The sequence below is a fragment of the Lutra lutra genome, chromosome 18 (assembly GCF_902655055.1).
Source record: "Lutra lutra chromosome 18, mLutLut1.2, whole genome shotgun sequence".
Lineage (NCBI taxonomy): Eukaryota > Metazoa > Chordata > Mammalia > Carnivora > Mustelidae > Lutra > Lutra lutra.
The window spans coordinates 34,852,586-34,876,969 of NC_062295.1; positions in this window are offsets into that span (position 1 = coordinate 34,852,586).

Consider the following 24,384-nt stretch of genomic DNA (forward strand, 5'->3'; position numbering starts at 1 on the left):
ACTCCATCGGGCATCCTTGTCCCTTCCACAATGCAAGGACACAGCAAGATGACAAGGTCTGTGAACCAGGCAGGTCTTAATAAACACTGAATCTGCTGGTGCTGTGATCCTGGACTTCCCAGGCTCCAGAACTAGAAGAAATACATATGTGTTGTTTATAAGCCACCCTGTCTGTGGTATCTTGTTACAACAGCCCGAAGGGACTAAGATCCGTTCTCCAACTATCACAACTATGTGGAATTGAGTATTGGCTTCCAGGAAAACTGATGCGAGAGCACCCATTTTCATTGTCTGTGTCCCCACTAAGCTCACTGAGAAGGGGTATCTCGATCACTAGGGTACCTGTAGTGCCCAGAACGGTGCTTGACACAGAGAGGTGTTTAAGAAATACTTGCAAGTAAATGAATAAATGAATGAGTCAGTGAATTCTCACTCTTCTCCCCCGCTCCATTCCCAGCTGCCAGTAACCTGCCCATCTTCTCTGCCTCTCAGCCTGACAGCCTGAGAATTGTCAAGGACATCCCCTAGATCATTGTCCCTGCCACAACTCTGCCAAACAGGCACTTCTCACAGGAGGACAGAACGGAACGTTCCCTCTCGACACCTTTTCCCACTGGTTTTTGCATTTGCCTCCCTCAGACTCAACAATGGCTGATTCAAGGCCATGAGTCATGCTGGCTCTGAGTGTGAATTAATGGGGGCTGTTGGATGGACGTCACAAGAATCACACCCACTGACAAGGTGCTGTTCTCTGTTTGCTCAGAAACCAACAAGAAACGGTCTTCTGGCTATCTAGGGGGCCAGAATCCCAGCCCCAGACCCCCCTTCCTCAGGTAATTGTGCAGATGAGCCTCTGCCTTCCTTCCCATGGCACATTTACAACACCTGCTCCCAGCCTCAGTGCACAGCTCTGCTGCGCCACTCAAGGAGGCCATTGTGTCCTGTTCATCTTCGCAGAGTGCCATTTTTGTGAGCAGACCCAGTGCCTGTTGCCCAAGAACCATTCAGAAGCGAACACCAGAATCTCCACTGACTGTTCTGTTCAGCTTCTACTCATTTTTGCTCCTACTCGTTTTTGCTACACATTCAATAAGTGAGAAAAAGGTGCCCTCTCTGTCTCCAAACACTGATGGGAAGGGGGAGGGGGGTCCCTCCTGTCACAACACATTTCCTTCCCTGTTCCTTGTTTCTGAAGTTAACTGGTGTCCGCTCAGGTCTGCTGGTGCATTTTTAAAAGCATTGTAGGGGTCAGGGGCCACTTATTGATAATAGGAAATCAGAAAAAAATAAGAAACAGCTTTTATCTCTGTGGGGGTCTTTGGAGGCCCAGCTGCTCCTTCAACAAGGCAGCCAAGGCGACCACACTGTGACGGTTCATTGGCTGAATGGCCTGGTTCCTGACATCAAGTCAGTCACTGTAGCCATAAGAGGACAGGGACACAGTTAAATGCCGCAGGTGGGAGCACTTGGTTGAGCCCCTAGGAAGCAGAGGATTCCTTTGCATATCGGGCTCACTTTTTTCAAGAAGGAAGAAGAGTCTTACTTCAGGTCAAGAACGGCTGGCATAGCACCCTCAGGTCTCTCGTGATTGGAATGGGGGGAAAACGAAGTGTTGGGAGTGTCAGAAGAAATCTCTGCACCTCTTGGACTCTACCACACTCCTTTCTCTTTTTCTAAATGCACGCTTGACACACACAGGAGGCAGCAGCCAAGAACAACATCACAAGCATAGAGCACTTTACAGCTTCCATCTTCACACCTGTTATCTTTTTTATTCCTCACTGCCCTTTGCATAAGTGTCATCGCGGTGCCCATTTTATAGATGAGAAAACTGAGGCTTGTTGAGGTAAAAGGAATTGTCCATGGCTAACCAGCCAATGAATGGTGAAGTAGAGATCCACTTCTGTCTCGGGCCAACCTATCACGTGTGAATCATTTCCACTGACCCCACACAGAAGGAGGGAGTGTGATGTTGTGAGCCTGAGACTGTGTTCATACCCAGCCAAGCGGGGGAGGCTCCTCCTGGCTGTGAGCTGTGGGCGCACGCTGCCAATGCCAACGTATGGGATGCTTGGGAACAAAGGCATCATCTTCTCCACGAGGAGCAGCCCTGGGCCTTCTGTAAAATTGTGTTCGTGTTCAGGCTGGTTGCCAAGGGCATGGCTGATGATTTTGCTCTGGCAGCTTGTTGATACCCATTAACTTTGCTATCTAGGAAGTGCGCCCCCAACCTCCCACCCGAGTAGTTCCCTCCACCTCTCCTCAAGTTTTTCCTTATTTCCAAATTAATCCACATCCTGCCACCACAGCAGTAATTGGGGGCAAATGCTTCAAAACCTTAAACTGCATGTAGATGGAATATTTTTTTTTGCTTCCCAACCAGTGGTGCCCCTAATGGAATCAGAAAACTGAGCTCCTCTCTCCTGTCTTTCAGCTGCATCTTACAGGCTCTTGGCTTCCTTTGTCAGGAGAGTCGTTCTGTTTCTGTGGAGCGTGTCTTGTCCTACAGGGAGTCCGGAGTCGTCTTACGCTGAGCCAGGGCTTGGAGGCGGGGGAAAGAAGTTGGCCAGAAATAAAGAGATCTAGGCTCCTTTTGTTCTTTGCAGACAGGTGCCTGAGAACTTTCCAGTGCTGGCCCAGAAAAGGAAAGTCTATCCGGTTACAAGACTAGTCTATTAATTTAGTTAAGCCTGCAAAGCAAGTTCTTTATCAGATTGTGAGTTTGTTTGTTTGTTTGTTTTTTAAATAATTGCCATAGCGTCTGGCCCTGACAGAAAGGAACTCAGCATCAGAAACAGTTGTGGTGCCAATGTCCTAATGACACAGGGATAGCAGCCTCTACGGAGAAAGACAAATGTCAATTAGCGCAGAGCAGCTTTGTGCTCGTATTTTTGAATATGAGCCAGAAATGTCTCAAAGCAAAGGACAGTAGCTGTGAGTCAAGGGTTCCCCCCAACACACACACAGTTTTGTTTTGCCTGCTCTTAGATCAGCTAAACTAAATAGAAATATAAATTTAAATAGAAGCTAACACACACACACACACACACACAGGCCATCATTAGTGGTTCCTCTGGAACTCAGGATCTAGAAACTGTCACGTTCTCGAAAGCCGGAGTGACCTCCAAACATCCAAAAATTCCTTAACACTATTTCAGTGTGATTGTCACAGCCTGGGTTCCTCATCCACAGACTGAGCTCATTCTTCTCCCTCCCCGAACAGAATAGGCATGCCCTCGAGGATTCTTCTGAGAATTTCCTGCTGTCCCTTTGTCACTACTCAGGATCCTGATCACAGGAATGCAGTTTGGACCCCACCATCTTCAAAGACCTCTGCAGTCCTAGCAGCAGCCACAGAAGTGGCATCTTCTCATGTCCTCCCGATGCCTGACACCCAGAGCTTTCTCTTCCCCAGGCCTCTTGTAGAGCTCCTTCCCTGCCTAGGGGTGGGGGCCGTGGGACCCACCCTGTTGGTGTCCAGGAACCAGGGGTCAATGAGGTGCCTGGATTTCAGTTCTGATGTTGGTGCTGTGTCTCAGCAAGGGTCCTTGGAAGTAGCTCTCCCAGGTTGCCCGACTTCCTCAAGTGAAGAATGCCTGGTGGGCTCCCTGCTCCGTGGCACTTCCTTCCCTGCGTTCACCTTGGGAACCTAGTGTGGTACAGACCCTCCAGGAGTGGGGAGCAGCCCCCTCTTCCACCTAAGGCAGAAAGTAATAAAAAGTGGAAGAGAAGCTTCCGCTATTCTCTGAGGCAGAACATCTCCCTGGGGCTAAGTTCTCCCCAGACTTGTGCTGCTGTTTCTGCCAGGGGAGTTGGCCTAAAACGCAGGAAGGCAAAGCTGCTCTGGAGGAAACCAGGAAGTCCTCACACCGTGGTGTCCGTGGGACAGACAGACACAGGCTGTAAGTGACTCCACCTAAGGATTTATGATGAGGACCAAACAGGTCAGTTACCACAGGCCAAGAGATCACAGTGACGACTTGAGGAGACTCATATCCTGCTCTTCATTCATTTGTGGTCGTCTGTCAGTCAGTCCAGCCATCCAGCTAGGGAGCCTGTTGTTCAGCCCTTGTAGCAGTTAGCATGATGCTGAGTCCGCAGTGGGGGGTTAATTACTCTGCTAAACTCAGGAACTGCCAAATAGACTGGCCTTAATGCTTGCCAGAGACTCATAGATGCGCAAATGCATTCCTCTTGTTTTGTTGGCATTATTAAAGGTGTATGACCAACCCCCCTATTTAGTATTCTTCTGATGGGATATCAGAGAAACTCTATGAAATATAACTGATAGGAGCAAACCAGATGTAACAGGATTTTCACTGGAAAAATTCCACTTCTTCTGGCCACTGATATCCAATTCATGCCTCGAAATTTTGGACGGTCTTTTGGGAACAGCCTTTGAGGTCTGACTGAGGCTGGAGCCAAATAGATCCTGATGCTCTGGACACATGGGGGCCCTGAGGTCGGACCCCCAGGTGCTCCCGGCAGCCTGACTTTCATCAGCCCGGTGGTGGGGGCAAGGCCTTCACTCTTTGTCTCTGCTCATTATTTCCACTGAATCGCGAGTCTTCAGAGTATGAGATGTGGATCAGCTGTTCTCCTGGGCTCTGCATATGCATCTCATTGTCTAAAGCCAGAACACAATGTACAAGAAATGGGGAGCCGAACGTCTTAGTGCTTGTCATTCACAAGGATCAGGCAGCAGCTCCCCTCACTGGAGGCACTAATGGATCAGGGCATTGGAGCCTGATGCAGCATCCACTGGCCCTCTGAGCCTTCTCAGGAACTGTCCTCCATTGTGTGAATTAATTACATTATGTGAAACCACCTGACCCTGAATCCAGTGGTCCTGCCCTCAGAGCAAAAAGAAGGAGGAGCATTCATTAGAGTGAATTGTGTTCTCCACATGCTTTGCTGGGCAGCAGCCCAGCCATATCCATCCCAGAGAGAACCCCCAGAGAGACTGAATTCCCTGCCAGCAGAGGCTCGCCCTCAAGGCACGCAGGAGCATCACTTCCCTTTGTTCCTGTGAGGGCAGCCCACCAGGGTCATTCCTGTCCCCGGGACTGGGGAGGTGGCGTGGCTTAGAAAGCCGTCATGCCACGGCCATCCTAAAGGTGCACACATGTCACCACAGTGGCGACTCTTGCGTCCTGCTCACATGTCCTATGGCAGGCATGAGCTGAAGTTCATCATCTCAATTAATCCTGGAGACAACCTCGTGGGGTAGAGACTGTCGTTCCCACATCGCAGACCAGGAGACACAGCTCAGGTTGCTGGTGATCCTGGGAGCTGGACTTCGGCCCAGATTGTCTGCATTTGGCAGACAATTGCGTCTCACAGGAACAAACACTGGAAGGGAATGTACAAAATAAAAAGGGTGATGTGCCAAACTCCTGCATGCCCATCCCTGCCCTGCGCCCGTGCTGTGCTGTCTGGACACTCCGGAATGTCCCAAGTGCACAGCAGCGCTGAACCATCATCTCCTGACCCAAGCCCATCCCCCATGCCCGTGTCTTCTTTTAAAAAAAAAAAAAATTTTATTTATTTATTTGAGAGAGAGAGGGTGAAAGAGAGATCACTAACACTGGGAGGGGCAGAGGGAGAAGCAGACTCCCCACCGAGCAGGGATCCCAATGCTGGGTTCGATCCCAGAACCCTGGAACCATGACCTGAGCTGAAGGCTTAACTGGCTGAGCCACCCAGGTGCTCCTGTGCCCATGTCTTCTAACCAAATTTTCTAAGCCTGATACAAATACACTGAAGGCAACCTTGACTCTTGCCACCAACTCTCTGCTTGACCCAGCATTCCTCACCTGCTGCCTGTACCACCCTCCTCTCTGACCTGCTCCATCTCACTACCACAGCCTGCCAGACGCATTAGGTCCCAAAAAACCACCTGCCTACAGGCATGGCTCTCTGTTTCCTCTACTTTCTCTACTCAGGCCATTACAGCCCGGCTTCAGTTTGCCCTTAAAGCCTCACTTACTACCACCACCCCTTCCTACACATACAACCAGTCTCTGTACCCTCTTGTTTTACCTCTGTACCCCAAACATGCCATGCCCTTATCATGGCTTAGCACCCACTCACTTCCAGGGATAGTCTATGATTCTCAGGTTCTTCTCTACCTGGGTGCTCTGCAACTCACCCCCGAGTGCCTCTCCTCTACCCCCTCAGTCCAAATCTCTCAAAGTTAGGGGCTGCCACCCATCTCCACTCTCCCAGCACTCAGCTCAGGGCCTGGCACCCAGGTGCAGCTCAGACAACAAGAGAGAAATAAATAAACCAGGCAATACAGAAGAGCCTTCGGGTCCTCCCTGAACCCGGACCTGTGTGAACTTGAGCCATTTCCTAGCAGTAATGGAGGACGGGGGACTCAGACAGCCTGCAGTGAACTACCAGCTTCCTCTTCATCTGCATCTCATGAAAGTGGAGTCATTGTGCCCTCTGGGTTGGAGGAGACTGGGTGCCTGAGTCTCTCCACCTGGGTGAGGGGGCCTATGGCTGTGACTGCCCAGGGACTGGTGCTGTCAGCTCCAAGAGCACCCTGGCAAAGGTGCCCAACTTCCCCACTTCCCTCTCGCCGAAGACCCCGGTACTTGAACTAATTAGGCAGTTGTTAGCCCTGAATAGTTAGCCCTGATGTGGGCTCCCTTTCTGACTGTACAAGTTTGCCAGAATCATGAAAAATGTCCTCCAGAAACCATCAAGAATGCCAGATCCTTTGAGAGCCTCTTCATCTAGTTGCTTCCCTCCCTGAGAGGCTAGAAATACACCCATGCATCCAGTCAGAGGCTCTGCTGCTTCCGTGAATATGCAGAGCTGTTTGCTCAGTCCTGTGAACATGGAAAATAAGCCATCAGCATCCCTGGAGGCTCGGCTAGTGGCCCACCAGCATCCCCCACCCAAGCACGTAACAGGACCAGACTCCCATGAAACATCAGGCTTCAGTGAGCTGTCCACCTATGCAGGGCATGAGCTCTGGCCATCTGAATGATCAGGGTGATCCCATCCCTTGTGCCATGGGTGACTGTTTCAGATGACACAGGGCTCAGCCAGTCAGCCCAAAGCATACCTGACATTATCTCAGGAAAGAATGGAAATGTGATCCAGTTTGAGGGAATGACACATAAGGAAAATTTCCTAGGAATATCCTGGGGAAAAAACTTCTTTGCTTTTATGATTTTACCTATGTCAAAAGGAAATATGATAGTGGTTGCAAGGGTTAAAACTCTGGAGGCCCTTTTGCCCCCATGAGGGAGGCTGCTTAAGGACAAAGCTGCCATCCTAGAAGGCAGATCCTGAAAGAAAACAGGTTGCTTGATAGTGTTGTTGCGCTGCTGAATCAAACCAATCCTGAAATCCACCTTCTCTCTGAATCTTCCCATTATGTGAGCCACCCCTTTGGCGAGTGGAACTAGTGTGAGATGAGTTTTCTTTTTCTGACAGTGCTACCAGATTCACTCCATCCTGGAAAATCACTTCCTGTGCAGGTGAAAGCTCTGCCTCTGTGTTGCCTGGAGCCTCCATCTCCCTATCAGTAAAAGTGGTAGTTCATCGACTTTGCAGCGGAGAGGGAGAGTGAACATAGTTGTTGAAAAGTTCCTGGCACCTCGTAGGTGCTCAACAAGTGCTATTTTCTTCCCTTGCCTTAGGCCACTTCAAGAGTCAATTATTCCAAGATTTTGTTAGAAAATGGCAAGAGTAATATTTGCTGTCCTTTCCTGAAATGGTTGCTTTTGGGGTCAAATAAAAGAGATGTGAAGACACTGAGCAATACAAAAGCCTCCCACAGGTTAAGGCATGAATATTAAAGACCCAGAGGGGATCCGTGGCTATGATCCATTTGGGCCTTTGCTATTCCTGCTGCCTCCTCTGTGAAGCCCACCCAGACCTCTCCCTCCTTTGAGCTCCCTCAGCCCCTGAGGCTCTCCTGTGACTCTCTTCATAGGCACAGTAACTGCACATTGATGCCTGTGTTCTGACCAGACACTATGAGGACACGTCTCCTTTACCCCATGTCTGATACACAGGGCAGAGGCTGGTCCTCCCCCAAACAGTTCTCAGAGAGAGAGAGAGAGAGACTCCCAAAGCCACTGTGAATGGCACTTTGGGAAAATCAGAACACCACATCCTTCTGGGCAGCTCTTGATCAGTGGGCACTGGTCTGGCCTGCAGGCGGTTGTCCCAGCTGCCCCATCAATGTCATGGTGATTTTCTGTTGTCATTCTCCCCTGTCATCCACCCATTTCTTCTCCACGCTCCCCACCACATCTCAGTTTCTGCCACATGCGTCTCCTGGTTCTCCCCCTTGCTCTCCACACCTCCACCCTTGAGCTGGCTCTGGGGGCATTGAACACTGCCCAGCCTTCTGACCCTGTCTCTCCACACATCAGCTTCCCCCTCTCCCACTGCAGAAGGACTTTTCCTTGTGAAAAAATAAATAAATAAATAAAATGCTCAGCCTTGGTAGCTCTGAACTCACATTCTCACAGCTTGGCAGCTCAAGAGGAAGGAATACAAATTTCAAAATCCCAGAGACGCACTCTGATTGGCCTGGCTTGAGTCATGTGTCTTCCTCTTGGACCAATCCCTGAGCTAGGGTGCTATGGTTGGCAGCTCCCACTAGGATGGCTTCCTCAGAGTGATCTGGTCATCCTAGGGAGGGGGTGAGGACTCTGGACAGACAAAAAGGGAAGTCCACTGCACCTCCCAAAACAGGAGCTCTGCTTGGCTTACGGACTGCCTCACATGGCAGGGCAGGCACCTGTCTTTCCCTCCCTGTGTCCCCATTCTCACCCTCCCTCAGCAGTCCTGGCACATGAGAGGGATCACTGGTTGGCATCCCCGTCCGTCCTGGCACCTCTCCTCACAGGACAGTCTCTCAGCCCAACACTGGCCTGCTCCTTATCCCAAATCCTTTCAGCCTGGCCCCCTGAGGCCTGGAAAAGCTGTAGGTCCTCCCTGCCTGCAAGAAATGGTTGTTTACCTCCAGAGACACAGTTTGTATGTGGAGAGTTGCCAAAAGCAAATTGAAGAAGAAAAAAACCAAAATGAGACACAGAGAGGTCTGCCAGCCAGGCAGGGGCTCAATAAGTGACACTCTCTTCCTCTCTCTGCGGCCGGGCCTCTTGACAGCTGAGCCACTGGGAACCGTTGCTGAGTTCTATACCAACCATCTCCCCCATGCCCACTGGTGCCCCTGTTTTTACTCCCATCCTTTGTCGAAATCCTGTTCAAATGTACCTTCTAGGGATGTCAAGGGACTGTGTCACTTACTGGTCCTGTCAGTCTTCAATAACTTGTGAACTAGTCCCTCAGATTAGATGATGGGAGAACCTGAGCTATCCTCCCAAGAGGTATGGGACTCGGAATGCCACTGCATGTGAAGAAAAAGGCTTCTGGGAGAAGAGGTCTCAACTCTGCCATGGGGTTTCTGAGCAGCCAGAAAGCACTTTGAGGATCCAAGAGCTGTGGGAAGAAGAATGCTACGGAGACACCCCTGGGTACTTATGTTTGAAATATTCATAATTTTCTGAAGAAGAGGTGACTCTGTTTCTTGAAAAAAAAAAAAAAAAAAAGAAAGGGGGGGGCATGGTCTGTATCTGTATCTGGACCAGAGGCCAGAATGGCAGGAGCTAAAGCAATCCTAAGTAATCTCCAGCTAATTTCATTGAACCCTAGTCTTTTGGTGCTGGGGCCTGGGGCAGGGTAAAGAAAGGTCTATCAGGGTGCCCCACTGCTCTAGGGAAGCCCAGATATGTCACAATTACTCTGAAACCTGCAGCTGCCCACAATCAGGGCCCCCACAGGCTTTAGGCTTCAAGAAAACGCTCACTGTCATTTTCTACTTATGTAGGTGGGGGAGCCCGAGGAAGACTATAGCAGCAACTCATAGAGGTTTAATTTCAGGAGTACCCGATCCCACCTCCCTATCTGCCTGTCTCTGGGTCTTCTTGGCCATAGTCCTTCTGATGTGTTGCATTAATATTAGCAACCGGCAGTCATCATTACTCTATTCTTGCTAATTTAATTAAAAGCCACGTTTTGTACAAAATAGGTGCAGATGGCTGCAATAAGGAGTTAATCACTGCTTTCAGTTAGCGAGACCCAGGGATGCCTGGCCGTGGGAGCACAGGTTACATATGGGTGACCAGTTACGGATGCAGAAACCCTGGGAGGAGAGAAACTGCTCTCATCCTTTCAAGGTCTTGAGTAAGGAAGCAGGCTCAATTGGTAAGGGCCTTTTGGGATTCGATCCCCATCTTCCGGGGGTAATTACAGCAGGGCTTTTCGACAGCGTGAAGTATATTTGCCCTCCCACCCCACCCCCACCCCCAAAAGAAGGCAAACCCAAGGAGAGAGGGGCAAGTGAGTACTTCCTGTGGGCGGCTGTCAGACACACAAGTCGGGCTCTTTCCTCTCATGGATTGTCTGCCCTGCCACCCTGCCTAACACCCACACTTTCCTCTGCCGGGTACAGGTGCCTTCCTCCGCGCGCCTGCCCTCCTGGCCTCTGGGCACTAACGCTGATGAGAATTACCAGGTTCCTGGCCATTTGCTGAAGCTGCTAATATCAAGTCTCATCAATGACCATACTTCCAGGAAGCCACAGAAAGCTCTGTCCCCTGCCGCCTGGAATTTCATTTGGCTCTGGCATCAAAACCATCTAGAAGGGGATCAGCGGTGTGTCTAGGCACTTAAGCCATTTGTGGTAAGAGGATCCGGATGTGCAAATGGCTGAGTTCCCTGATACTGGGTTGTTTTTTCCACCAGATGAAAAACAGATTTTTTTTTTCAACTGGCTGCAGCTCCATTCAAGTAATGACAACATGAACCTATGGTGGCACATTATATATACAGTAAGTCTTTAAAAGAAAAGACTTCTTGGTGTGAGGCCCTGCGTGGCGACATGTGGTGTCTGATGTTTCTGTTCAGTAGCCACTGGACCCCTTCTGCATGGGGCTATCGGGGGTGGGCCAAAAGGAAACGCGTGAAGAAGGAAAACCACAAGGCAAAGAGAAGGCAATGGCTCACTAGGCTGAGATTGCCTCCCTCCGAGACCCACACCAAGGAGGTCCTGGCGAGGATAGGGACGAGGGAGTCCTCCCAAGGAGAACCTCAGGACAGGCCAGATCCCGTGGGGGCTGGGAGCAAAGGCCCTCCCCCATCACCTGTTACCTGAGCAGTAACCTAGGTGTCAGGCTCAGTAGGCAGGTGGAAGGGATGAGGCCAGAAGCTGGGAGGCCACTTAGGAGGTTTCCTTATGGAACATTGATTAAGCTCCTACTGTGCGCTGGCAACTTGCTGAGTCCAGAGGTGGGACAGAGAGAAGACGAGAGAAGACGGACAAGATCCTGCCTCCCCAGGGCTCTATTCTCAGATGGTAATCTGGGGAAACAGCTGTTGTGATGCATCATGAGGAAAATAAACAAAAGAGAAGAAGAAGCCGGAAGCAGGAGCCAGCCCCCGTGGGTGTTGGCTTTACTCCAGCCAACAGTGTAAACAGAGTGAGGTTAAGATGTTCAAAGGGCTGTGGATCCATTCCTTAAACCATGCATTTCCCTTTCAGAATGTGTGCGAGCCCTGGGAATACAGAGCACTCCAGAATCAGGTGTGCAACCCTTCCCGTCCATTTGCACAGCCTCCCTGTCTCAGCTTCCTTTCCGCCTTCCTCTGGGGCATACCGATGAAAGAGACAGGGAGCTTCACTTTCTCTTTCAGTGAACTGAGTGTGCTTCCAGAGCAAGTTCTGAGCCTTTTCCCCCTGCGCCTGATTTTATTTTTTTGAAGCTCACACTCCTACTAGGAAACCCGGTTCATGTGGCTGCCCCACGTGGGCAGAGGTGTTTTAAATGCCATGTAGACGGCACCACTGAGCCATGTCTGGACATCGTCTGTTTTTAGCCATGTAAAAAGAGAAGGGCTTTGTTGGCGCTGCGGGGATTAAGTTTCCAATCTGTTAGATCCGAGATCTCAGCAGCGGCCAAGGCAAGTCACCCGGTTAAATAGCGACTCTACAAATACATCTCTGCCAGGAACTCCTCCCAACAGTGGGGCTGTGGGAAGGCTTCGATGCAAGGAAATGGGGGGAGCCTTTACTTCCCTTAGCCTACATCCACACCAACACCCTGGGTCACCACAGAGACAGCAGGACATGTACTCGCTCTGGGTGCCTCTGCCATTTGGGAAGGTTGATTTTGGCACATGCGCCTGGAGTTTATTGATGCCTTTGGTTTGTGAATGGATGGTTTGGCGGCTTTGGGGCACCTCTAGTTGAGGACATAAGGAGTGGGCACCTGGCATTTTCAGGCTAACAGTTGAGGCTAAAGCCTGTTTGTCCCCAGTGTGGGGGCCGGTTGTGCAAAAGAAAGTCCTCTTGGCCACATCAGCCTCCCGTGACAGGAATTCCTGATTCCTTTTAGGAATATCTGTGGGAATATTTTCCCTGTTGGATGAAAAGGGGAAACCAGCTGGGTGTACTACAGCTCTGTACTACAGTTCAGTTCAGCTTAACTCAGAAATTCTGTGCCACCTGGAGTTAGCAAACCCCATAAGTTATGGGCTCCCCAAAGCTGCTCTAGTTTCAGATACCGCCCATGCTGTAGGGACCCCCAAGCCACTCATACTTCTGAGCCACTGGCTACAAATTTGAAGGGTTTCCACAACACCCTTGAATTTGATAATTCTCTGGAACGACTCATAGTATTCAGTGATCTACGGAGTTACCTATTCTCAGGAGAGGTAAAGACACTGTGTCCTGTAGCCACAGGCAATTTAATTGTACTCTTCTGCATGTCCACCCATGGCTCCACCTTTCTTGAGATTAGAAAGACTCACATGTGCTTTGAAATTCTGACGGGTCTGCATGCTGTCCAAAGACCCAAGGAGCTGCCAGAGTTGATACAGAGATTTCCCCACATTTCATACGATCACGAAAAGAGTTGGTCCCCAAGCTTGCATTTAATTCTGCTACCTTGGGTCTTGAGCTGTTAAAACTTTATAGAATTCTTTCACAGCCTTCCCCTGGGACCTTCCCATGCTGGCGGGTGCTACACTTCAGAATTTATGCTCTTTCCTTTCTGAAATTGAAGATTTCATGTCTTTCCTTGCCACATCTCGCTTGGGCCAGAGTGGAACAAATTACCTTGGCAAAATACATCCTTACCAACTGGTAACACTGCAGGAAAGAAACTAAATCCACACTTGAAATAAATCAGAGTAGAATATTTTGAAGATCGTCCAGAAATAACATGCTACTGGCTAACCCATTATATAAATACAGCTATGTCTGGGTACACACCCAGTGAAGACTCACCCCGCAGAGGCCCCAGGAATTGGCCTGGGAGACACAGGCCTGGAGAGGAGGACAGATGCCATGGAAGAGCTGGAATTGGAAGAGTAAGCGCTTGCCTTTGGGGAAGGGAGCAAGCTTCCATCCTACCACTGGTTATTTTTGAAAAACAGCATCCAACTAATTCAAATTTCTGGTTATTGATTCTAAACTTTCTTCCCCAAAAACAAGCCAAGAAAGGGGCACCTGGCCTGAATTCAGCTAGGTTTTCTTTCAAAATATTCTTCATAGAGGTGACCTCAGACTCCAAAATAAATCTCCCTTTCGGAAGCAGAAGAAGAAAACAGGAAGAGGGGTGCCTGGGTGGCTAAGTGGGTTAAGCCTCTGCCTTCAGCTCAGGTCATGATCCCAGGGTCCGGGATCGAGCCCCGCATCGGGCTCTCTGCTTAGCAGGGAGCCTGCTTCCTCCTCTCTCTCTCTCTCTCCCTCTGCCTGCCTCTCTGCCTACTTGTGATCGATCTCTCTCTCTCTCTCTCTCTGTCAAATAAATAAATAAAATTTTGAAAAAAAGAAAACAGGAAGAGGGGGGCAGAAGAAGACTCCATGTAGGCAGGTGCCCCCACGGCCCCATAGCACCTTCTCCTCAGTTGACCCCCAAGACTTCCATTGGAGAGGCATCCAGGTCACTGTGATGGTCATCAGGCAGATGAGGGAACCAAGATTAAGAACTTTTGAATTATTTTCCTTCATAATAGTATACAAGGCGCATGTGGTTTTAAAGATCTACAAATATTCTGTGGGTGCCCCTCCTTCAGTACTTCCTATAAAGTCCATTTGACCTGACTGGACTTTTTCCAACCCACTCCCTTATGAAACCACAGGATAATGAAAGGAGCTTGTTGGAACTTGGGGGATATTGAATCTGTTACATGAAATGGCCAGGGTACCTTGGCCCAGCCTCCTCAGCCATCATGCAGAGGTCATCTGGATACATGACCATGACTTAGAGGTTTGTAACAAAGATGTGCTCTGTGGGAAGAGGCAATTTCAGACTTTCACGAGTCATAAATGCCTCCCTCCAAGAGCACATCTTAAACTTTTTGGAAAATACTTTAGTAAAAAGAACCATAATCCTTGCTTGGAACTGAACTTTTTTTTTTTTTTTTCTGTAAGTATAGCAGCTCTCTCATGAATCATACTAATTCTACTCTAAAATTATACTTGACCCCTCAAAGGAGTTGGTCCAACTGCATACCTCCAGACCATGATTCAGCCCTTCTGAGTGCTAAAAATGTAATTTTGCTCTCCAACAGCTTAAAACAAATTGAAGTATTTATATCCTACCAATCTGTAAGCTCTCAGGGTGTGAATTGGTTGTTTACTTTAAAGAGCAGACAAAAGTAAGAATTTGTAATAGTGGTTCTTCTGCCCTGAAGGCTGGATGCCAAGAGCAGACAGAGCCCTCTGGGATCATATATCCCGCTTCCGGTAGTTGTGAGGAAAGAAGGCGCCCCTTGCGCCGGAGGGGAGGAAAGTCCTGCCTCCTCCTGCCAATAACTGCAGACTTGTCCCTGCATTCATCAGATGAGTGTGGGTGATAGTGGCTGGCATTCATGGAGTGCTCCCTGCCCTTCTCATGGAAGAAGACACTTGATCTCCACCTTTGAGGGAGCTGCTGGCATCTTTCCCACGCTACTGCGGGGGAGACTGAGCATGGAAGCTCAGGGCAGAGTCCCCACCAAGTTCTTTGCCAGTGCTTCCTTAGCTCCACTGTGTGCTTAGAGCCCAGGTCCCCTGGTTCCCTGGCCACCCAAGCCCAGACACAGGAACCTTTATCAGAAGCACATAGGAACTGACTGTGTGTTTATAAGCAGAGATCCCTGCAGCGAGGCTAGATCCCAGCCAGAGGCTGCAGGCGCAGACGCTCACAGCAGTTAGCATAAACAGACAGGGCACAACTGGCCCAGCTTCCTTCCCACAGGACAACAGTCTGGACAGCCTGACAAACAACCAATGTTTCACTTACTTCTCTACAACCTGAGCCATATCCAGAGAGTTTAATTAACATAAAATATTTGAGCAGCGACTTTAACTTTCACTCATGTGTGCCAGGTCTGACCTGATTGGCCAAGTGTTGCCTTTTGTTTTTCTCCCTCAGCTGTTTTGGTCATATCCGTCATTTAGTGAAGAATGGAGTCACACACTGAAAGTCGTATTTTTTAATAAAAATGGATTTGTGATCTGGGGCTTGCTTGTGTTCACAACTCGTATTTGCAACAATACAGTAATTCATATGTCAGAAAACAGAGCTGCCGCCCCAGAGCTTGCGAGACGCCTACAAGTGTCATACTCGGTTTATGAAACGCCACACTGGGCCCTTGGGCCCTGCAGGCTTGCTCACCTGGACACAGGGCAGCCTGACAAAGCAGATGAGGGCATGTGCTTCGGAAGAAGCCTGTCATTTTATGGAGAGACTTGGGTCTGGAACCAGAGGCCTGAGGAGTCAGGCTTGACTCTGGGCTTTACGATGGCCCAGCACCAAGTCTTCAAGTCTGTCACGTGCCACTGAGCTTCAGGGTCCCCAGGCAGGGCTGACACAGGGTCACAACTGCAGATCGGTCAGCTAGGTGGCTGTGATGGGAGGGGCCCAACTAGCTGGTCCTCTCTGCGCCCTCATGGCAGAGGTCTGGAAATGGGGGTGATGCTGGATTTCTGCTCAGAAGGGCTGTCTAGTGGCTCAATAATGCTCCCGCCCAAATTCATGTCCACCCAGAACCTCAAAGTGTGACCTTATTTGAAAACAGGATCTTTTCACATATAATTAAAATCATACTGGATTTACATAGGCCCTGAATCCATCGTGACTGGTGTCTTTAAAAGAAGACAGACACATACACACAGAAGAAGACCGTGTAAAGAAACAGATGGAAGTGATATATCCACAAGCGACGGGACACCAGGGATTGCCAGGAGCCGCCACAGCTGAAGTCCCTGGAAGGACAAGCATGAGCTTGGCCACGGTCGCCAGCTGACACCCTGGCGAGCAGTGTATCCCTCATAGACCACATGGAGATGTTCTGAATGGGCACTCTCTGCTGAGCCAGTGACCACGGCCTCCAGCCAGGAGCAGCAAGGCGCCAGTCTCTCAGGAATGAGAAAACACATAGCAAGCCTGGAGAAGGAAGGATCAGAGGGGCCAGGCTTCCGAGTGGCTGCAGCTGATTAACTGTCTGCCCTGAATGAGCCCAGGGGGAATGAGTGTCTCCAGCATTCCCTCATGTCCATCTCATTCCATTCTGGATGCAGAGCCTTAGTGAAGCGTGTGCCCAGTCCCATGGGGGGCGAGGGTGGCCTGCACGCCCCTTCACTGAGAATCAGCAATCGCGGCTTCCCCAGGGTGGGCAGGCCCAGATTTGCCTCTCCACCCAGATGGTGCTCTGGGGTGAGGTGGGAGATGATTCCCCAGGGGGAGCCCCAGGCCTGATTGGGGAAGGGGAGGGGATGGACTCCAGTGGCCAGAAATGAGTGTCCCGCCTGCATTGGGCATTGTCCTGCAGAGTGGGGACCGGAAGGTGTGACATGCATGGTCTGCTCACTACCGTGGGCACCTATGTCTACCGCCTCCCCCACCCTTCTTGAAGGTGGGCTTGCTGTGGGGTATCCCAGGCCCTGGGGGACACAGCATCACCCAGAGGGCAGAGCACAGGGTGCTTCTCCCTGGTTTAGCCCTGTCTGGCAGCCGCTGCTTCTGCAGGGCTTAGCCGGCTCCAGAGATGGGAGCCGGAAACCAGGCAGGGGGTAGCGGGCGGACTTTAGCCATGGCCAGGGCAGCCACAGCTCTTGGACAGGATCAAGCACGCCTCCTGCCCTCAGCTCTTCAGAGGCCACAGAGGCCTCAGGGCCAGGAAGGAAGGGACAGGAGCTTGCCCAGGGCCTGAGGCCAGGGTGGGAACCAGGCTGCCTGGGGCCCAAGCCGGAGCGACATCGGGAGACTCCGGGCAGTAGGGTAACAACTTCCAAACCGTCGCACAGCCGCTGCTCTCCCACAGATGGAGGAGGAATGTGCAGCGGACCAAAGAGCATTAATTAAAGTGTGCTTTAGCAGAGGCACAGTTAAAATCTAAACAAACAGTGTGTGCTAAGTGCAGGAGTTTGGGGCAAATGGGCTCACAGTATCTCTTTATTTACCCAACACCTACGACCTGGCAGGCAGGCGCTCTGTTCCATGCTGGGAACAGAAACCTGCCCAAAGACACAGGCATCTGAAGGCAGAGACTTGACGTGTTTACACCTGAGCACCAGGCCTATGACAGGGCCTGTGCATTGTGCACGGTGGATGTTCAGGAAACCTTAGCCAAATGTGTGAATGAATGAACACATGAATGAATGAGTGAAGAAGCCTGAAGAGGAAACTAAGCATCTAAATGCGACTAGAATGGGATGGAGCTTTGACCTACAGAGAAGAAAGCAGTCAGTTCAATTGTGAGCAATCCAGTAAGACTGCCTAGGGGAGGCAGCACTTCTTCTAAGCCTGAAAGATTGAGTAGAGCTTTGGGGACTGGAAAAGGAGGTCACAAATATAAATAAATAAATGTTACATATGTATTTACCCAGATATGTTTACCAGAAGCAAGAGTGATATTTCTGAGGAACTTGTACAAGACCAAATGTAATCAGTTTCTAGAACACTAAAGCACTTTTGTACATGACAGAAATGTGGCACCAGGATTCCCCAGAGGAAGTCAGGGGTGGGGGCCAGAGTTTGGTCGGAGGTTCCAGGGGGAAGGTCTAGTCCCTGTCCCTCTGCTGATGGGCATTACAATGAGGGGTTAGATTGCTCTCCCTTGGGAGTGGGGCAGGATGCACAGAAAGGCCAGAGGCTCAGGGGTCCTTCTCTGGAGAAGGGACCCATCACAGGCCGAGGGGCACACCCTAGGTCAGCACAGGAAGGAGGTTGGCCTCTTTGGGCCCAAGAAAACACATGAGTAGGGGGTCAGAATGGCAAGAACTAGCATTACTGGACAGTGCCCTGTGCCTGGTATAGTCCCGGGAACTTTGCCCTTTAAAAGCCCCAACTGGAGAGGCAAGTTCCTTCTATTCCCAGCTTCCAGAAGAAAACATGGAAGCTTAAGAGACAAAGTCACTTCACCAGGTCCATCCATGTCGGGTGGAAGGAGCTTGGACTTCCATCCAGAACCTTGAGACCAAAATTCATGAACTTTCTAGAACCAGATAGTTGGCAGGGAGTTGCCACTGAGAGGGGAGGGAGGTGGCCCCAGCTTTGGAAGGAGCTTATGCAGAGGTGTCAGAATCCTGCCCTTGCCGAGCAGACCTTCTGCTCAATAGATCACTGTCCTCCTAGACTGGACCAGACATGGGTCCCAGAGGGAGTGGCCTGGGGCAGCTGAGCTCAGTGCTTTTCTGTCCTGGAGCAGCCCCAGCCCCTGCCATTTCTCCTCAGGACAGACCTTTGAATGGGAGACTCTGTTCCCTTGGGGTCTCACTAGCCTCCTGGATTCCCCCACCTTCTCCAGGGTTGCAGTCACATGAATAAATCAAACTGGCCATTTCTGTGTTGGTGGGGGATAAAAAGGGGGCATATTTCAGTTGAGGGGGTCCAGGTGAAAAAAGACAGTGTTGTCAAGTGGGCCTGCAGCCAAAGTATAAATGTCCAGGGGGTTATCACCCTTGGGAAGGCTGGGCCATTGTCTGTCCCTCCAGGTGGCCCATATCCCCCTCCTGTCACCCAGCACTCCTCAGGGGCTTTTAGAGAGGGGTCCGCTTTTGCCCTGAGCTCTGGGATCATGGGAAAAAGTAAACCCATCAGAGAGAATACACACCTACCCTCTATCAGTGTCTTGTGAAAGGATTTTCAAGGTAAAATAGTGACTCTCCTACAAATACAAAAACAAACGTGTCAGAGATCTTACTTCACTCATCAGTTAATGAAGGAACCAGTAAGTTGTCACCAGTGGTTTAAAGGAGCACTGACTGAATCCACTAACACATGCAAAACAGCGGTGTCCGGTTTGGGTTTCTTGGACAAGGATCATTTGCATGGTTATCGGTTTTCTATGACTGGCAGAGCCTGAAAGCACAAAGATGAGGAAAGGCAGATAGCGGAAGGGTGAGCTAGCCCGGCCACTCTGTCACCTCGCTTGCCTGACGAGCTGTGCCCACAAACTGCCGGCAGGCCTCTCTGCGCCCCACCTTCTTCTGGGCACAGACCCCCATTCCGCCCCTGTCCTGTGTCGTCATCGCCTTTGTGACGGCTACTGGACCATTCCCAGCAGTATAAAAACAAGCTGTTACGCCTCCCACCTAAAATCAGCAAAGAAACGTTTTTAAAGAAAAAGAAAAATTCCTTGATCCCACTTCCTCTGAAAGCTACACTCCTTGTCTTTGCTCTTCTTTGGGGTAAAACCCTCAGAAGAGTTTTCTAGACTCTGCTGGACCTATCCCTGCTTCCCTGCTTGAGCCCACCTGACTGGATTTGGCTGCCACTTCCCTGAGGTGCTTGAATTTGTCCCCTTGTGCCCCCAAGACAAAGTACCACAGATGGGGGGTTTAACCAACAGACATTTTTTTCTCACAGTTCTGGAGGCTGGAAGTCTGAGATCAAGGTGTGGTAGGGTTGGCTCCTTCTGAGGCCTTCCTTCCTTGACATGTGGACAGCTGTCTTCTCTCTGGGTCCTCACATCGACCCCCTGTATATACCTGTGTCTTGATCTCCTCTTCTTATGAGGACACCAGTCCTACTGGATTAGGGCCCACTCTAGTAACCTCATTTTACCATAATCACCCCTTTAAAGGCGCCCCAGTACAGTCACATTCCAAGATCCTGGGATGTTAGGGCTTTGACATATGGATTTGGGGAGGACATGATCCAGCCATCACAATTGTCAAGGACAACAATGACCCTGTGAGTACATAGCCTCAGCCCCTAACAGTTGCTTCCCTGCCCCCTGAGCTGGTTCCTTTGATTCTCTTTGATTTCTTGACTTCAGAGTACCTCAGGGCTCAGACCCCAGCCCTCTTCTCCTCTGTATGTACTCTCGCTCCCTTAACCTCATTCAGTCTCCTGGCTCTAAATTTCATCCATAGACTGATGACTCCCAGCTGTACATCCCCAGTCTGGATCTTCTTCCCAAAGTCCAGACTCATATCCAGCTGCCTGCTGGGTATCTCATAGGGAATTGTCCAGTGGACATCTAAACTCAACCTTTCCATGTGCTCGCTTCGGCAGCACATATACTAAACTCAACCTTTCCAAAGCCTTAACCTTGACTTTCCATCCCAAACCTCTCCTTAAATGGTGTTGACAGTGGCCAAACTCTTCGGTCATCTTTGACTCCTCCCTTCCCTCACAACCCACATCCAATCTGCCTGGAAATACTCTTGAAAATAAATCCAGAAACCATCACCTCTCACCACTTCACTGCAACCACCTCGATCCAGGCCATCATCATCCCACACCTGGACTACTGTGCCCTGCTGCTAACTGGCCAGCCTGCTCTGTCCTTGCCTCCCCCTACAAGAGATAATGTCATTTCTTTTATCAAAACCCAGCAGTGCCTCCCAGTCTCATTCAGAGTGAAAATTCAAATTCTTCCATGGTTTCTCTCAGCTGCCACCATGCACCTGAAACACACCAGCCACACCCCTGCCACAGGGCCTTTGCACTGACTTTCTGCCTGGATGCTCTTCCCCTGGATCTCTACTTGGCTACTTCTCTTGTGTTCTTCAAGTCTTTGTGCCAGTGCCACCTGTGCATCGAGACTTCCCCTGACAGCCTTATTCAATATCACAACCCCTTCCCGGTGGCCACCCTTCTACTTGGGTACACTCTCAGCTCTTATCTAGCTTGGCTTTTCCTCTTCCCGTAGCACTTGGCTCCTCTAGCCCGATACAGAAACTCCTTATGTATTCTTATGTATTGTTTACTGTCTCTCTTCCACTAGAATGTAAACCCTCAAGTGAGGATTTCATTTTTTTGGTTCACTAGTGTCTCCCAAGCACCTAGAACAATCAGCACCCAGCTCCTTCCCTGGTTTCACACAGTGTTTTTTCCAACATAAAAAAGCATTTGCTTTCCTTGCCTCTGCACCACAGCCCTGTGCCCCATCTCCCAGGAGGGACCCTGAGGCTTGGCAGGGAAGTGACACACCCAACCAAGGTCACCAAGCTGGGAGGACAAAAAGAATCCAAACCCAAGATTTGGTTGCCCCAAGCCTTCAGTCTTTCACCAAGAGGTGAGAAAGTCTTGGAGAGCAGCACCTGAGTCAGGTGTGTCAGGTCTGCCCTGTGTCACCTCCTTCCATGTCCTTGCCATCCACCTCCCCGACTCCACAGCAGAGCCCTGAGGATCAGATCAGAGGGTGCAAATGTTGACAGAAGTTCATATTTTTACCAGGAAAGACGGGCTCCCTCGCCGTGGGAGAATTTAGTCTCAGAGTGGCATGCCCTTGTCCAAGACGATGTCCAGGCAGCCTGCAACCCAATAAGGCTCTGACCCAATTAGCCTCAAAGGTCTGCAGCACCTGGCATGAGATTTGGGGACTGCTGGCAGCAACAGCCGTAATCCCATCCAGAAAAAGGAAAAGAGAGAAAGAAGAAATGTATTAATGCAGCTGATAACTGTCCATGGCTCTCGGTGTGCTGGCACTTGGGCACAGGAAGAAGAATTCCCAGGACCATGGCAGGGAACGTGGCTTGAAAACCTCCAACCCGGGTGAATACTCCTGGGTGCTAGTATTTGCTCCATGAGAGGCCAAAAATGTGTGTTTTGTAAAATGGTCGTCAGATGTGGGTGGATGAAGCGGCCTGCATACCCCCCACCCTGGGGTCTGTTCAGTTCCATGCACAGACACAAATTCGGCTGTGTGCCTGCCCCAAGTGAGGGACCCACAGGTATTTGGAGAAAGAGTCCCTTGGACTCTTGGGCTCACTTCTAGTTACTAGGGGACTAGAGAGCTGGGGGTGGGGGCACCAGGGAGGGATGAGTATGGCCTGGACCTCTCCCAGCTCTACTCTGCCCCTTGTTCCAACCATCCCCCACTCCACACCACCCCAGCCACTTGTGGCTTTCTCCTGCCTCTGGTGAGTGATGCCTCCCCCTGCTGGCTACTGGGGGTAAACGTTCCCCCAGAACAAGGCAGATGCAGATGAAAACCCTGGTTTCCTTCTGCTCACAGAGGAAGGCTCAGCCTTTCGCAAGACTTGAACCAGGTGATTCAGGAAAGCTGGTGGCGGGGAAGTCATTAGGAACCATACAAACAGGTTCATTTCAAATTGCGGCTTTTGGATCCCACAAACACTGCAGCCAGTCCCAAATGGTTGATTCTACCTGGCACCTCTCTGGCTGGGTTGGGAGGCCCCTGGCACCTTGATCTCTGGGCTCAGAGCTTATCTACTGGTTCTGTGGCTGGTGACCTGGAGCCTGATGGGGACTCAGAGGCCATCTGGGAGGCAGCACAAGAAGGGGCTCCAGGCACCTTCTATGATAATCGGCTTTTACGAAGAGACTGTAGCGCAGCTTCCTGCATTGCCTTTTGGAAAATTTTCAAAGTAAGGAAATGCAAAGAATCTATTTTCCCACTTAGAACCTGCATTTGTTTCCTAGGGCTGCCGTAACCAAGAACTACAGGCTGGGTGGCTCACACAACAGAAATTTATGGTCTCTGATTTCTGAAGTCTAGAAGTCCCAGATCAAGGTGTTGGCAGGGTTGGTTCCTCCTGAGGCCTCTGTCCTTGGTTTATAGATGGCATTTTCCTCCCTATGTCTTCCCACCATCTTCCTTCTGGGCATGTCTCTATGTCCAAATTTCCCCTTTTCATAAGGGCTACAGTCATACTGGGTTAGGTAGGGCCCATCCTAATGAACTCATTTTAACTCAATCATCTACAAAGACCCTATTTCCAAATAGTTGCATTCTGAAATTAGCTAGGGGGTAACACTTTAACATACGAAATTGGGGTGGGGACACAATTCAACCCATAACAAAACCTGAAAGTGGGGAAAAGATAGATGACATGAACACACAAGTTAGGATCCCAATATATGATATGATCTGCTGTCTGTGAGCAACGCCCCCCCCCCCCCCAGTTTGGACAAATACAATAGTGGGATGTTGATGGTATATGCTTCAAGCGCAGGCTCCAACATCTGGGGTCAGTCTGGAGCCCTTGGGCAAGTCCAGGCACCTTTCTGCACTGGTGGGTCTGCTTCGGAAAATGGAACAACTCAACCTCAAGGGGGTTTTCACGAGGCTCACAGATGAAAGCTGTTCATGGAGATTTTTGGAATCATTCAGAACTCTTACTTGGCTTCACAGGAACCGGTTGCCCCTGAATGACCAGGCTAGCAGAAATATGTCTGTTCCTGGGCACAGGGACCGCTTCACAGGAACAGGAGACGTGTGGGTTGATTTGACCCAACAGCCAGTTCATCTCCACCATTTTAAAGATGACTTGATGCCCCCAAATGGCCCCGGGTTGAGCAATTGTTTTAAAGCCGTGACGAAGTTTAGGATGAATGGAATTGTCTGGAACATCTATAAAGGGAACCCAGAAAGCCCAGGCTGCCAATCATCAGAAGATCATGCTCGGGCTCTGTGGATTGTTTGGTCAGGGCAGCTCAGGCCTCTGCTTGGCATCTCGAGACCTGTTAAAAAGGCTGCTGTGGTCTTCCTGTTGACAAGGCAGACTGAATGAAGGATAGAAATACAGGAGGACTGCACCCATGAGGCAGGGTTATCGGTGAAGAGGAAACATCAGTGGGTTTCTGGAAGATAAGCAAATGGATGGGGCCATGTGGCACGATAAAATGGGAGAAGAAGCCAAGACATAGGAGCCTGCATGGGAGCACTTCAGGCCTGATGGGGGAGGGAGTAAGAGGAACATCAAGAGCGTGCCCCCCCACCAGCTCCCCTCCTAAGGATCCTCACTCACAGCGCAGGGAGCCCAAGCAGACCATGGGGCCATCAGGAGAGAAAGACATTGTGTTCAGAACTGCCTTCCTCCAGTGGGAAATCAGAGCACCAAGGGCCAACCTCCCACCCACCCTCAGAGGGAGCCCAGTTGTTGGC